This window comes from Molossus molossus, unplaced genomic scaffold, assembly GCF_014108415.1.
Source record: "Molossus molossus isolate mMolMol1 unplaced genomic scaffold, mMolMol1.p scaffold_m16_p_10, whole genome shotgun sequence".
Classification (NCBI taxonomy): domain Eukaryota; kingdom Metazoa; phylum Chordata; class Mammalia; order Chiroptera; family Molossidae; genus Molossus; species Molossus molossus.
In genome coordinates this window covers 105720567-105737516 of record NW_023425345.1, presented here as the reverse complement: position 1 = coordinate 105737516, position 16950 = coordinate 105720567, and the positions used below count along the sequence as shown (strand labels likewise).

The window sequence follows — 16950 nt, the reverse complement described above, 5'->3', positions numbered from 1 at the left end:
CTCGCCTGGATGGGGCATTCTTATGTTTTTATTGTAGCTCCTCCACCCACCCACCCCCTTCAAATGGCACAATAGAGTGACTGCGTTCCCTACGGAAGACTTCCCTTTTGAAAAACAAAGCAGAAGTTTCTCTAATCTGACCCATATTCCGTAGTGGAAGAAGGCAGGGGTCCCAGGGTAGGGAGTGGGAAAGGAAGCCAGGCGGCAGGCACACAGAGGCTCAGCCCGCAGGCTGGAGCGCGCGGCCTCTGGAGACGGACAAGCGAAAGGAAGGCTGAGTGTCCGTGGGTCGTGGCTCTTCCGCAGACATCAGTCCATGGGCACCAGGCTCCCTGTCCCTTCCTTAGGTCTTCTCGGGGTAGGCCCGACAGGCCTTCACCGTGTCTTTCAAGAAGCTCGGAACACCATTCTTCGCGCCCGGTTAATGGGCCGGGACGGAATTTGGCCACCGGGGTTATCGAAGTAACACATGAAAACTCTGCTCCCCTCGTGCCGTCGCTCTCAATCGCCAGACTCTGCTTGTACTTCTTCACCCCATCACGCCCTGCTTCTCAGCAAACATGCCCGGAGGTGCGGTGGCCCGGACCACGCAGCTCTCCCGGCCTTCCAGGCAGGTCTGCCGCTCCCGGATGGAGACGTCGCCGGGGTGGACCTGGGAAAAGGGCACTTCACTTCCCAGGAGCCCACAGCCTTGTTGCATTCTTTTTCATAGAGTTATTTAACAAACTGGTCCCACTTTTTCTGCACTCTAAGTCCATATCGACCTCCGTGAACAGAGCCGGCGGGCAATCCTCCAGAACACCGAAGACTTATGCTCATACAGTTGGTCCAGCAGCCGGTAGATGCTGATGCCCAAGGTCTTCTCCAGCAGTTGCCAGTGCCCCGGCCAGTGCAGGCTGCTGGAGCTCGGCACAGGCCTCTAGGAACTGCTCCTGGGAAAAGCCGCCAGCCAGTAGGGTCCATCCTTCCACAGCCTCGGCTCCTCCCGAGTCATCCTTTCTTATCCAATCAGCTACTCTGTATCTTTTTATTGGAGCATTCAGTCTATTTACATTTAAGGTGATTATTGATATGTATTTATTTATTGCCATTTTTGTTTATTGTGGTTATATGTTCCCTCCTATTTCTTCTACTAATTACAGCAGTCCTTTTAACATTTCTTGCAGTGCTGGTTTGATGCTAATATATTCCCTTAGCCTTTTTTTTTTTTTTTTGTCTGGGAAGCTCTTTATTTGACCTTCTATTTTGAATGATAGCCTTGCTGGGTAGAGTAGTCTTGGATTCAGATCCTTGTTTTTCATGACCTTGATTATTTCATGCCATTCCCTTCTGGTCTGTAGTGTTTCTGTTGAGAAGTCAGCAGGGGTTTCCTTTGTAGGTAACCTGTTGCTTATCTCTCTCTGCCTTTAGGATTCTCTCTTTGTCTTTAATTTGTGGCATTTTAATTATGATGTGTCTTGGTGTGGGCTGTTTGGGTTCTTCTTACTTGGGGCTCTCTGTGCTTCTTGAACTTGAATGCCTTCTTCCTTCACCAAATTAGGGAAGTTTTCTGTCACTATTTCTCCGAATATATTCTCTAACCCTTGCTCATTTTCTTCCTCTTTGGGGACTCCCATTATATGAATATTATTATGTTTCCAATGGTCCCACAGTTCCCTTAAGCCGTCTTCCTGTTTTTTAATTGTTTTTTCCTTTTGGTGTTCTGATTGGTTGATTTTTTTCTACCCTATCTTCTAATTCACTGATCAGGTCCTCAGCTTCTCTCTACTCTGCTGTTTAGACTTTCCAATGTGTTCTTAATTTCTGCTGTGTCATTCTTCTTTCTTCTTGGTGGTCTTTCATTTCCAATTGATTGATTTTTAATGTTTCTATATTTTTACTCATGGTGTTGATGTCCTTACTCATGCTGTTAAACTTCCTCAAGATTATGTCTCTGAACTCTACCTCTGATAACTTTCTTAACTGCATTTCATTTATCTCATCTTCGGTAGAGGTCTTTTGTTCTTTCATTTTGGATTTGTTTCTTTGTTTCACCATTTTTGCTATCTAAGTGGGTTTTGGAGCCTGCCAAATTTTTCCTGTGGGTGTTGGTATTCTGCCATTTGTGGCTCCCTCTACTGACTGGGTTTGGATGAGCATGGGAGGACCCACGTTAAACACCACTGTCAAGTCTTACTTTCCTGGGTAGATTTGCAAGCCTAGAAAAGGTTCAGTTATCCTCTAGCTTTTTGCCTGGAGGCTATTAGTCCTGTTTCTTAGAGTCTTGGTTTCTCAGTTGAATGAAAAACTCCCTCAGGTGTTCAGTGTAAGAGGATTTCCCGAGGGTGGGGCAGATGCTGGTTGTTAATGAACCTGAATTTGCATTTGTTTGGCCCAGCTGGGTGGAGTTGAATCTCCGAGGGAGGGGCTGCTGCTTCTCCCCAGAGCTCCAGGAAGGAGCAAGATGGCCACTATTCTGTGTGGCTGCAACTCAACAAAAACTCTAAGCACCCTCCAAATCTTGAGTGTCCCCACACAGTTCCCGTCCAGTTTGTCCTCCCTCTGCTGGAGCCCAAAGTGAGTGGCTGTAGCTAATTTAGTGCTTTGTCCCAGCCTTCTGCACTGTGGAGCTTGCTTGGGATTTTAACCCTGAGGGCGCTGCTCAACACTAAGACTGCTGCTGTCTGTGGGCTCCCAGCACCCCTCTCGCACCTCCGCAGACCTGCCAGGCTCGATTTAATGTCCTGGTTACATAGTCCTCTCAAGTTGCTTTTTTGTTGCTTTTTCCTGCTGATTTGTCTTTATTTTAGTTGTAATTCCAGTTTGGTCCTGGGAGATCATCTGTGTAGCTTCCATTCACTCCACTGTCATTTTGGAATCCGCCTCTTTAATACTTTTAAATAAAGTTGGGTAAAGTAAACTATATGGATTTCAAGTTTTAACCAAGAAAAGTAAAAGGGAAAGAATCTGCCTCTTTAATACTTTTAAATAAAGTTGGGTAAAGTAAACTATATGGATTTCAAGTTTTAACCAAGAAAAGTAAAAAGGAAAAGCAACTAGCATTTATTTTTTTATTAAAAATTTTTTTTTATTTGTTGATTTTTAGAGAGAGAGAGGGGAAGGGTGAAAGAGATAGATAGATAGATAGATAGATAGATAGATAGATAGATAGATGGAGAGTTGTGCCACTTACTTATGCATTCATTAGTTGCTTCTTCTTGTAGGTACCCTGACCAACTATGGAACCTGCAACCTTGGCACATTGGGACGCTGCTCTAACCACCTGTGCTCCCAGGCCAGGGTGGAATAGCATTTATGAAACATGAGCACCAAGCTAGATGCCTCAGTTATGTTGCCTTTATCTAATAACCCTGACAACAGCAGGAGATATTACCTCTGCATCTGCCAGCTGAAGGCCCTGAGGTCAGGAAGGTCAGAAGTGAGGGCAAGCCAAGGTGTGCTGGTCCGATTTCAGCCACAACACACACTGAACATGAGTCCACACATCGCTTTTGTTTCCAGGTTGGGCATAGAGATCTTTAGTACCATCACCAAGAACTGGTTAGTGGCAGCAAATAGACTGGGAAAAAAAATCAGGTTTTCTGACTCCCAACTTGCCATTAGGCTTTAAAACGCAGCTTATCCTCCTTATCAGTAAAACCACATCCTGTGTCAATGAGACATTGTCAGGCTCTTTATGTACCTCTCCCTTCAGCTATTTGTTAATGTTTTTTCTCACCCATTCACACACACACACACACACACACACACACACACACACTTATTAAGAAGTTAAAGCTTCACAAAAAATAAAATAAAATGAAACCACATCCTGGTTTTGTGCGTGAATGTTCACTGTGAAGTCGAGGGCCTGTGTCTCCTCACTGCCAGCTGCGGTGGCGGCCTCTGTTTCCACACTTCAGAAGACTTGCATTCTCTTTTTTTTATTGTTGTGACTTTTATGTCATTGAGCAAAACATCAGTTTTAAATATATGTAGACACATATTTCAACAAAGTACTGCGCAGTATGTATTGACATAATATTTCCCAATTTTCCTCTGCTCTTTCCAAACATCTCATATTTGGGGAGTGGGTTATATCAACAGAATTTTAATTTGTGTAACCCTTCGTACTCTCAATTACATATAACACTTAAGACAGAGGCTTCCCCTTCCCCACGAAGGAAACGCACTGTTGCCGCGGCAGGATGATCATGGTTTCCTAGCGCTCATGGCACACGGGCTGAAGCACAGAGAGCATTCTGGTATGGGGTCTTTGTTCTAAGCATACACTATTAACTTCCTCGTCCATTTGTTTTTGCTGAAGCTGGGTGAATAACATATTTACTTATTTATTTTTTTATCCTCACCCGAGGACATTTTTGCATTTATCTTTAGATAGAGCGTGAGGGAGGGAGAGGAGAAGAAAGAGAGAGAAACGTCGATGTTTGAGAGACACATTAACTGGTTGCCACCCACATGACCCCAAGTGGGGTCAGGGACAAACCGCAACCAAGGTACGTGCCCTCAAGGGGACTTGAACCCAGGACTCTCTGGTCCCTGGGCCGACGCTCCAACTGCTGAGCCAAACTGGCCAGGGCATATATTTAAAATTCTGTCCTTCAATAGGTGGAGAAGAGCTGACCAACACCTCAGCAAGCTGCTGTAGGAAGCGGCCTGAAGGCAGCCTCACCACCAGGGGCCGAGAGTCACTGTGGCCTTCTTTCCAGGGTCCCCCTGCCACTTGGCAGCAAGACCCAGAGGTGGCAGGTGGTGTAATTTCACCTGGACACATACTGATTTTGGAGTATAGTGAGGCATAAGAAACTTCCAATGATACTTATTTCAAAAAACAGAACCAAACAAATTTAGCTGCTAACCTTAAAAAGCTTATATTTAGCAGTTTTAAAAAGGGAAATTATATATACATACATACATATATGCATATATATGACAGAAGTAAAATACATACATGTTTATATATGTATACACACCCATATATGTGTGTATGTGTGAGGTTAACATTTTTGTCTGGATTCACTGGTTGTAAGCAACGGAACTGGGTTCCGGTTAACTTGAGGGGAAAAAGAAGAAGGGGAGCTGGAGGCAGTGCTGAGGGAAAGCGCACAGTCCAAGGAGAACTGAACCTCCAGGACTTGAAAGGACGTGTCAGCCCTGAGTGGATCTGGGCTCTGGTCAAAGTGCCTCAGCCCCTCTGTTGCTGCTCAGTATTGAAATTCCAAGGAGAACGCCTGTGATTGACTGGGGGGTGGGTCAGGTTCCCCCCTGCAAGGTAGGAATGGGAAAGGCCCCTGAGACGGACAGCCCCACCACAATGAGATGAAGTGGGAGCAGTGGGGGGGCACCTTTGTGTGTGTTTGTCAGGGGAGGGGGTGCCGGGGGCCATGTCTGCAAAGGAAAGATGCTGGGCCAATAAAAGACCAGCCCGGATGGCCACTTCGGGAGTGGATCTAGTGGCATGAGGGGAGGGGCGGCCAGCCAGGAGGCTGAGGAGGACCAGTGTCAGTGGCAAGTCATTTGTAACTGAACTTCTAAGACACGGACAAACAGCCTCGCTGCTTTGTGACGATAACTGTCTTTGCTTCTGGTCCCCGGGAGGAAGTTTGGGTCGGTCCCTGTTTGTCGAGGTTGGACAGGCTGAGGTTCCGGCTCTGCCCCTGGCTGTGCGGGGTCAGGGTGACTGTGGAACGGGGTCCTTGGCATGAGCGGCTCTGCCAGGTGTACCCCCGCGTCACCCAGCCTTGCCGGGCACCAGCGGAGGCAGTGCACTTGGGGTACCCAGAAGTCGCTTTCGGTTTCCCCGGACACGGCGCCGCGCGGGAAAGCCCAGCTGCCCAGTGCAGTCCCGGGGCCGCCGAAGGGAACAGCTATCGACACGTTTTGTGTATTTCTTATGCGCTGAAATAATATTTTGGATATGTTGAGTTTAAAGAAATATTAGAATTAATTTCACCTGAATTTTTTTAACATGGCGACTAGGAATGTTTGAGTTGCGCGTGTGGTTCCCACCGTCTTTCTCCCGGACAGCGCCGCGCTTGGCCCGTTCCTGGTCAGGGCGGGTTTGTGCTCCTCCTCCACAGAGGCGTCCTTAGCACACGTTAATCAATTATTAAATGTCTTCAAAGCAATGTGTATGCTACATGGAGAGGTCTTCCCTGGAGAGATAATACAAAATCATAAGCCACATAGTCAGTACGTGCCTTTTACTAATACGAGGGTTACACCTTTCTCTGAATAGCAAGGCCAGGGCCCTTCAACTGTGAGACTGGCAAGCTCCTGTACCCCTTTGTTTCTTTTTTAAAATCCTCACCCAAAGATATTTTCCATTTATCTTCAGACAGAGCGGAAGGGAGAGACAGAGAGAGAGAGACATTGATTGGCTGCCTCCCACACAACACCAGCCAGGGCAGGGGACTGAACCACAACCAAGGTATGTGTCCTTGACCGGAACTGAACCTGTGACTCTTTGGTCTGCGGGCAGATGGGCTACCGCTGAGCCAAACTGGCCAGGGCCTCCTGTGCTCCTTTGTATTGTCCCCTGAACTTGCTGGACTTCAGTAAGAAGGCAAGGCCTTCAAGGTTTAGATAACTTAAATTAAATTTGTGTTGTGTGGCAAATAAATGTTTATGGAAACAGAGTGTCTCTGTGAATGAGACTGTTGAATTATTAGGTCGGATGGGGTTGTTTTCAAAGCATTCGGAGGCCTGGAGAGATTAGCTCTGTGAACAGCCCAAGGCCACGCCTGTGACTAGTGGGGCCAGAACTAGACTCCCAGACTCAACGGAGGAACCTTCAGCTGCACCGAGAAAAGAGAGGTCGTCAGGCGTGGACTCCGTTGGCATTCCACCCCACACCCGTGATAGGTGTTTCTTCATCCACTCTTTCTTCCTGCCCTACTCAGAAGTAGAGGGGCTGTTCTTACCCCTTCCCAGGCTAATCTTGCCACCTGTGCCCCATGCCCAGCCCCTCCCAACCATCTGGAGCCTTGCTCCAAAGATCACCTTCTGACCCTGATTTTGCCCTGTCCACCATTACTTCCTGTTGCCTGTCAGTATGTCTCAGACCTCCTTGCCCTAAATACCCTGTCTTGGTCCTGGAAACTGTCCCACCCACACCCCGCCCTCCTCTCCCTCCGGTCTGCTCCTGCCACGCCCTCTGTGAGCTTGGCCCGCCCTCCTCTGCTAGTCCTCCCTCATCCCTCCTGTGGGATGCTCTAGCTTCCTCGCGCCCTCTCTTCTGCACTGATCTCCACCTTCCTGTTAGTCATTTCTACTCAAGTCTGTCGCAGGGGCCTAAAGGTCAACGTGTCTGAACAGAGCTCCTAGGGTCCCCAGACCTGCTACCGTCATCCGCAACACCGCAGACTCCAGTCATGTCCTTTCCTCTCTTCTCTCTCTCGTTTCTCTCCTCCTCCTTCATCTTTTCTGCTGGAAGCTGTTGTCTTCTCTCATCCCTTCCAGAATCCATTTCTTTACCCACCCTTGGTACACGGAGTGCTGAGCATTGTGCTGTGCTCTGAGGACATGCTGAACCAGACAGACCATTCTGACCCTCAGAGGTTCTACAGGTAATTGTAACCCAGGTGACAAGTGCATTGATGGGAAGCACAGAGCACTGTGGAAACAGAGTAGAGGGAATCTGATTCCTCTGGGGAGGTCACTAAAGGCAACAGAAATACAGTAGGTTAGATTGGAAGGAATTACCTAGGTGAAATGAGGAGGGAAGAATTTAAGGATGTTGCCTGTATGTGTAAAGGACCTGAGGCAACAAAGCCAGCAGGACACATTTGGTGAACTGAAGGCATTATTGGGACCTGAGCTTTAGCTGGCCAGATACAAGCCTTATCAGACAGGTTAAAGAGTTAGGAAATCACCCTGGCCGGGCAGCCCACTTGGTTAGAGCATTGTCCTGATACCCCAAGGTTGCAGGTTTGATATCTGGTCAGGGCGCATGCAAAAATCAACCAATGAATGAATAAATAAGTGGAGCCACAAATCCATATCTCTCTCTCTCTCTCCCCGCCCCCCCCCCCCAAATCTATCAATCAATAATTTAAAAAAAAGAATTTTTTCATTCTAAGAACAATCATGAGCATTCAAAGTGTTTAGGGTGGGGAAAGATGTGATAGGATTTGTGTATTAGAAAGGTCAGTCTGGTCTCTCTTGCATGTGGTGAACAGCAGGGAGAGGCCAGACTAGACATGAACAACTACTGTTAGGCTGTTGCCCTGGTCCAGGGAAGAGGCAATGAAGCCTGAACCAGGATAAAAGCTAGACACCCTGATTCATTTACAGTCTTGACATTTTTTGGATTTTATTTTTTTTAATTTCAGAGAGAGAAATGGGGTAAGAGAGAGAGAGGGAAACAAAAAGAGAAAGATCAATCGGTTGCCTCCTGCATGCAACAAGGGATCGAACCCACAACCCAGGCATATGCCGTGACCAAGAATCAAGCTGCCACCTTTTGGTGTATGGATGATGCTCCAACCAACTTAGGCACATCGGCAGAGCTAATCTTGACTTTCTTGAGCACATACTAGGTAGCAGGTCCTGGAGGAGATGCCAACATGACTAGGTTTATTTCTGCATTGAGGATGCTTATTGTCTAGTAAGAAAAACAAAGTATTGCTTGTCAAGTAAATAAAGAATTATAGTGCAGTGTTACAGGCACCCTAATAGAGGTGAGAACAAATGACCCTGGAGGTCAGAGCTCGGTAGCACAGGTCTAGGCTTTCCACTAAGAGCTACAATGCTCATTTTTTCTTCAAAGACAGATGAGCTTTGCCTCCCAGTAGAAGAGAGCATTCTCATCTTTCTCAAATTTTGTGATGCAGAAGTGAAATGGGGTTGAAACCAGGCCATGCCCCTTAATTTTGGGGAGACGGCTTTGTGAGGCCCAGAAGGCCAGGCTGGCACTCCCAGAAAGGCCACACCTGGGGCTTTGCTGGTACCTGCTCCACAGAGACTGTGCCACGAAGAGTCCTAAGTCCAGAACTTCCCTGCTCTGACCCAGCATCAATTTGTTCAGAAGAATTTTAGTCCTAAGAATTGTCAATACATGTTTATCTCTTCTGCCTACCTGGCACCTAGGCATTGTTCAAGACCACACTCAAATTCTGCTCTATTGGTTCTTCCCTTTCAGCCTTCACCATCTCCCCCAGAAACCCTTCCACGAATCTACGTCACCCCAGACCACTGTCTGCTATCAGAGCCTGGAAAACCAGGTCGGCGCTGAGTGATCAATAAGCTCGTGAGTCAGTCAGTCCCTTTGCCCATCATTCCAGTCCTCAGTATGTCGGCCTCTGTGATTTCCTGCAGCCCGATTTTCTTTGCCATGGAAGATAACCACTGCTCTGACACTTCCGATACCATTTCATTCAGCACAAATACGGTTTTTCTTAATAGCAGTTAACTGCCCCCTTATATGGCATATCTTCTATGCAGAAACAAAGGGGATCTTTCAGAAATGCAAATCTCACATCGTTACTAACCCTTGCTTGAAATCTTGCATGATTGCCTTTCTCCCAAGAGATAAACCTAAGCCCCTAGCACGGCATACACGAATCTTCAAAATAGGTTCTTTGCCAACCTTTCTGCCTGATCTGCTGCCTCTGTTCCACAAGCCTGAGGCATCTCCTCTGTGCTCTGGGCTTAAATACTCTGCTTTGAAATTCCCCCCAGGACTTTGTCTAATGGCCTCTCATTCACCATTCAGTGTTCTACCCAGATGCCTCGCCTGTGAGGCCTTACTTGACTCTTCAGCCCCCATTGGTAACACTCTCCGCCTGTAAAAACTTCCGGGAGTAGATGTATAACATTGTATTGTTACTGTTTACATTTCTTGTCTCCACTAAACGGTAAGCTCTTCTAGGGCAAGAGCTGTGTCTTTGAGACTCCAGAACTCAGCTTTGTGCCTGGCTGAGATGCTGAGGAAGGTCTCGGTAAACAGAATAGGTTCACAGGATGTGTGAGGCAGTGACTCTGGTGGGGAGCTCAGGTGTGCCATGGGTTCGAGGGCAGGCTCCCAGACACCCCCGGTCAGCGGTCATGTTCACTTGTAGCACCCCATGTGATCCCACTGCCTCCCCACTCTCTGCCTCCTGCCCTACCGCTGCTCCTGCCTCCAAAACCTCTGCTTGCAGACGTCCTGGTAAGTGCAAGCCTAGCGAGGTGCAGGGACTAAGGTATAAAGTACAGGATTGTGTTTCCTTTCTTTTTTAAAAAAATTTTTTAATTGATTTTAGAGAGACAGGAAGGGAGAGGGAGAGACATAGAAACATCGATGAGAGAGAACATTGATTGGCCGTCCCCTGCATGCCCCCCACTGGGCATGTGCCCTGACTGGGAATCGAACTGGCGACCTCTTGGTGCAGGGGTCGACGCTCAACCACTGAGCCACACCAGCTGGGGCCATTTTATTTCAATAATAAAGATCATTTTAAGATTTATTTTATTGGATTCTTATAAAAATCTTGTATAGCAGGAAAATCAGCCATCTCTTTCTCCTCTTGCAGACAGAAGCCGTGGAGAAGGGGGGCTCTTGGCTAGACATTCACTGGAGTCTTACAAAGCCGTTTGGCCTGCAAGCTTGTGTACGAAGACCCCGGGCCGCTCAGGGGAACTTGAGGGTCAAGTCCTCCATCATCCACAACACCTGATGTGGACTGTACTGTGGAGGAAAGGGGGGTCCGCCCTGGGAGGAGACCAAGCCTCTGGTCAGTGTGGGGTTTCCTGAAAGGTTGAATGAAGAAGAGTCTCTCAGGGCGGGAGTGGGGAAGTGGGGGAGGAGCCATCCTCAGGGTGGGGAGCAGGTAAGACTGGGCTGTGCTCGTGAGGGGCCCTTTGCCTGACAGAGATCTGACTTCCTAGGTGTGGTGTCCTTTGTTTTCTCTCTTGCAACATAATTTCCTTTAGTTGCTCAAACCTTCAATAAAAATATTTGATACCCACAGTCAGCCACGTGCTGAACGCAAGGAGACAGGAAGGCAAAAGGGACAGGTGCCCCTTGTGGGCCCTGGCGGGGGCAGCTACAGCCTGTGGAGAAGGCGGTCTGTGAGGGCCACATGGGGTCAGACGAGGTGGAAGGGCGTGGGGGGCAAAACTGGAGCAAAAGGAAGGGCCAGCGACAGCAAGGGCCAGCTCACAACACTAGGGGTAACTCAGGAGGGATCAGGAAGAAAGCGCCTTTGCCCATTAGATGGTAGAGTGATATATTGCAGACTGGTCATGAGCGTGTTTAGTAGGTCTCAATCAGCATTTTTTTAGAAAATGAAATAAAGTTGAATAGAAAACATCCAACTGCACACTCTAGTAACAGTAAGCACTGTTTAATACAATTATAAAGTTATACAGTTATAAGTGAAACTTTTAGTTTAGGTACACATGTGTGTGTGCTGGATTTGTGATGCGAAATATATTTCTCACTATGAGTTGGGATTCAGCATGTTTAAACGCCATGGTGCTGGGGGAAGCTGACCTTGAGTGGGGTGGACACCCAAGCAGATTCCTGCATTATCAGGAGAAGTGGGCAGGACAGTCAGTAGGAGCCCGTTTGCTGGGTGAGAAGCTGAGGAGTCATGAGGAACGCTATCCCTGTGGAGCCCTGGCCACGTAAGCACTGTGCCAAGTACTTCCTGTGTTACGGGGTCTGCTTCTCAGGCATCTCTGGGTGGCAGCCTGTGTTCAGAGCGGAGGAAGAGCTTAGGTGACTTGTCCAAGGCCTCATGGATCTCATGGCTTTCCAGGGACATCACCTGGGTCCCTGATGCAGTCTTTGTGGCTCAAGGGAAAACCTTTATAAAGGGCGTCAGGAAAATGACATGCTGAATACAGGTGAATGACATCTCTCATGGCTAAGTTTTAGGCGTCAGTGGAAGGAGGCAGAAAAGGTAGCTGCTCCTGTCACACTTCAAAGGTTACATCTGGTTTGTGTGGGAGACAACACGTGGGGTACTTCTAGGCTGAACAAAAAGTGCTGGGAACATTAACACCAAGAGCAAGGGATTGATTTCACTGGAGGTCACTGAAAGACGAGCACAAAGGAGCCGCACACAAGGTGTCTTCACCCACACATTTTCCTCAAAAGTTGACCCGGTGTTTATTGGGAACCAGTTATGTGGCTGCTACCATGATAATGTATATGGGGAATTAAAACATACAAACCTCCGTCTGAAACCTATATAATTTTATTAGCCAATGTCACCCCAACAAATTAAATAAAACATACAAACCCATAACCAATGGACATAGACAACAAGGCTGGGGGGTGGGAGGACAGTGTCTAGGGGGGAAAAGGAGAAACATCTGTAACAAAATAACTAAAACAAAAACATACAAACCTTGGGCATTCAGGCATTTGGAGTAGTGCGTGCACACACTGCACACATGCTCACTGCACACACTGCACACATGCGCACACAGTGCGAACCTGCAGAGCAGTGCAGGGCCGTCAGGGTGAAGGAGCAAGACTGGCTGTTTCCTGGGACAGATCAGCAGTGCCGGAGAAAAACAGACCACTTGTCATGGGTTTTCAAACTGACATTTCATCTGTTTGTAGTTAGTAAGTGTCATTTCAATGTTCCACCTCTATCACATGTGATTAGACTAGGAAACTGTCTGGGACCATGGACAGGTTTAGTGATGGTAACAGCAGAGAGGGTAATTAAATGAGTTTATTTATCTGGAAATCCTGTGATTTATGAGATATCAAGGAAGCGGATCCCAGTCGTGCTAGGAGCCGGAGTGTGGACTTGTAGTTATCTTGACCAGCTGTGTCCTTCCTGCAGTGTGACCTTAGACTCACCTCCCGCCAGGTTCCCTTCTTTCCTGCGGCTGCAACCCTCGGGGCCTGCTCCACCCCTGCCCCGTCCTCTCCCCGCACCCGGGCAGGCGCTCTCCTCTCTGGAAACCAGCCTGCTTTTTATTCATTGTATTTTATTTCATTTTATTTATTTATTTATGTATTTATTTATTTATTTATTTTTGTTACAGATGTTTCTCCTTTTCCCCCCACTGATATCCCCCACCTTGGCCCTGTCCCCAGCTCTGTTGTCCATGTCCACTGTTCATGCACACATGCATATAAGTTTTGTGGTTTATCTCTCCCCCCACCCCCTCTTCTGGGGATTGTCAGTCTGTACCCCACTTCCACGTCTCTGGGACTACCCCATTCCTCAGACTATTATGTTCATTATATTCCACAAATAAGTGAAATCATGTGATATTTATCTTTCTCTGATTGGCTTGTTTCGCTTAGGATAATACTCTCTAGGTCTCTCCACGTGGTCTCAAAGGATAAGAGATCTTTCTTTCTTATAGCTGCATAGTACTCCATTGTGTACATGTACCACCACTTTTTTATCTATTTGTCTGCTGATGGACACTTGGGCTGTTTCCAGATCTTAGCTATTGTAAATAATGCTGCTATGAACATGGGGGTACATATATTCTTTCTGATTGGTGTTTCGGGCTTCTTAGGGTATATTCCTAGAAGTGGGATCACTGGGTCAAATGGCAGTTCAATTTTTAATTTTTTGAGGTAACACCATAGTGTTTTCCATAGTGGCTGCACTAATCTGCATTCCCACCAGCAGTGTACTAGAGTCCCCTTTTCTCCACACCCTCACCAACACTTGTTGTTTGATGATTTGTTGATGGCGGCCATTCTGACAGGTGTGAGGTGATACCTCATTGTTGTTTTAATTTGCATCTCTCTGATGATCAGTGATGTTGAGCATTTCTTCATGTCTCTTAGCCATTTGTATGTCCTGTTAGGAGAGGTGTCTATTTAGCTCCTCTGCCCACTTTTTAATTGGGTTCTTTGTCTTCCTTTTGTTGAGCTGTATGAGTACTCTATATATTTTGGAAATTAACCCCTTATCTGATGTATCATTGGCAATTATGCTCTCCCATGTGGGTTGCCTTTCCATTTTGATGATTGTATCTTTTTTTTTATTATCCTCACCAGAGCACATTTTTTCCATTTTTTTGTTCAGGTAGAGTGGGAGGGAGAGAGAGAGGAGAGAGAGAGAGAGAGAGAGAGGGAGAGAGAGAGAGAGAGAGAGAGAGAGAGAGAGAGAGAGAGAAACATCGATGTGAAGGGACACATCAAGTGGCTGCCACCCGCACAACCAACCAGGGCCGGGGACAAACTGCAACTGAGGTACGTGCCCTTAGCGGGAACCGAACCCGGGTCTCTCGGGACCGCAGGCCGATGCTCTAACCACTGAGCCAAACCGGCCAGGGCTGATGATTGTATCTTTTGTTGTGCAGAAGCTTTTGAGTTTGATGTAGTCCCAGGTGTTCATTTTCTCCTTTCTTTCTGTTGCCTTAGGTGATGTATCAGTGAAAATTCTGCTGCATATGATATCTGAAATTTTGTTGCCTACAGTTTCTTCTAGGATTTTTATGGATTCATGAGTCACATTTAAGTCTTTTATCCATTTTGAGTTTATTCTTGTGTATGGTGTAAGTTGGTGGTCTAGTTTCTTTTTTTCTTTTTTTCTTTTTTTTGCATGTAGCTGTCCAATTTTTCCAACACCATTTATTAAAGAGGCTGTCTTTATTCCACTGTATGCTCTTGCCCCCTTTGTCAAATATTAATTGAGCATATTGTCTTGGGTCCATTTCTGGGTTCTCTATTCTGTTCCATTGATCTATCTGCCTGTTCTTGTGCCAGTACCAGGCTGTTTTGATTACAGTGGCTTTGTAGTATAACCTGAAATCTGGTCATTATTTGCAGATGACATGATACTATATGTAGAAAACTCCGAAGACTCCATCAAAAATTTACTAGACTTAATAAATGAATTTGGCAAAGTAGCAGGATACAAAATTAACGTCAAGAAATTAATGGCATTCTTATACACCAATGATGAAGTCACAGAAAGAGAAACTAAAAAAAACAATCCCATTTACCATCGCAGATACCTAGGAATAAACTTAACCAAAAAATTGAGATACCTAGGAATAAACTTAACCAAAGAAATAAAGGACCTATTCACTGAAAACTACAGGTCATTGAGAAAAGAAATAGAGGAAGATATAAAAAAGTGGAAGCACATATCTTGTTCATGGATTGGGAGAATTAACATCATTGAAATGTCCATACTACCCAAAGCAATCTATACATTCAATGCAATCCCCATCAAAATACCAACAACACACTTCACAGAACTAAAACAAATACTTCAAAATGGAACCAAAAAGACCCCGAATAGCCACAGCAATCTTGAAAAAGAAGAACAAAGTTGGAGGGACCACACTGCTTTGCAAGAGGCCAAAGGGAAGGACATGGTAGCCGCTCACCGTACAACGCTCGGAGAACCTCAGCGCCCTGGGCAGCACTGGCCTCGGCCGCCGCCGGCAGCTCGCCCGAGGCTGGAGCAGTCCCCTCTGTGCCGCCCACCCCGCACGACGTCCTCTCCAAGGACCACGCAGATTGAGGATGAAATGTACTGCCCATTTTGTAAAGTGGTGACCACAGTTACCACCAAGCAGGTTAGGTTATTAAAGGGAAAAGAGTTTTCAGAAAGAAAATTATTAACTTATAAAACAATGCCCTTTTAATATTTTCCATTTCCCTTTTGCGGTTTTCTGTGTCACATGAATAAATGTAATATAATTTACATATACCCATGAATATAATATGATCTATAAGTTCTGGGCAACAATAGCACTTTACCTGACATTGTGATTTTGTTTTAAAATGAAAATACCTTTTTGTTTTTCCTGATTAAAGTAACTAGTATTAAATTTGATCTAAGTTAGTATAAGTTTTTCTGGAAAAGAAATGTGACTTCCTTGTATTAATAGCCTGTTTTGAGTGTTTTATGCACTATACAAATAGCACACTTTACTTTTCTACCTATCGTATTTTTTCAACATGGTTTCAGAATATATTTATACATTGTACATATTCTGTTCTTTAGTAATGATTACTGCCATTTATTGAGCATAAACTGTGTGTCTGTGAATTTCACATTTACTGATTCCTCTCCGTCCCAGGGGATCAGTGTTGCTGGGTGGTATGTTTACGTTCAATACGAATTCTTATCCAAAGGCCTCCACTTCACAAAGGCTTTCAGTCAGATGGACAAGATAATCTGCCCTGTGGACGCAGAGAGCCTGCCTCTCCGCAGCTGCTTGCACAGTGGGCCCGGGAGCAAAGGGGCATGTTGGCAGCACTGGAGACTGTGTATGACTCAGGAACACGGACTTGCTCTACCAGAGCTGACCGGACCCGCGCCCCTGCAGCCAGCCCGGTCTGCCGCACAGCACCTCTCTGCTATGGTGCTGTTTGTTGGGAAGACTAGCCAGCTACCTGGTGGCAGCTTTACCGTGAAAGGGTGGCTCCGTCTGTCCTCATTGGAGTGCAAAAGACACTTATCCTGGATTTATGTTTGCTTTCCTCGATTCTGCTAACATAAGAATTGTGAAGTTAACTGAATGCTTTAAAACATCTCCAAAGTGTCCTGCTAACACTGTTTTACAGTGAAAGAAACAAGCAATGTGTTAGTGTTCTGAGATTCAATACTCTTATCATATGCCTCATTCTTCAAAAATCTTACACATCAGTGATGTGGCAAGGTTATCAAAGACATAACTCTCAGATTGGGGTGCCAGGTTCCAGGATGTGGCATGTGCCCTAAACCAAAGACCATGGTTTGGTCCTTCCCAGGGTCAAAATACACACCGCTAAGAACCAGAAGTGGTACTGGGCAAAGTCATACCCAGTGACCCATTCACATTTCTCTTGCCTCCTATCCCCGTGATTCTGTTCTCTGCATTTTTAGTACCCACGAGAGAATGCTTCCACTAGGAGGCACATTGAAATGGAAGCCAACATAGCTACCTGGTATGTTGTCTCCTGTCATCAGGCAAACAAGAAAAAGGGAGAGGTGAAGGGTTGGCTGTGCCGTGGCCTCCTTACTGGACAAGGTGGACAGGGAG

At 46.3% G+C, this 16950-nt stretch overlaps 1 pseudogene; it reads right to left on the bottom strand.

The window, feature by feature from the left end:
• Positions 1-343: 343 nt before the first annotated feature.
• On the bottom strand, positions 344-15463 carry LOC118623847 (annotated as a pseudogene).
• Positions 15464-16950: the final 1487 nt, after the last annotated feature.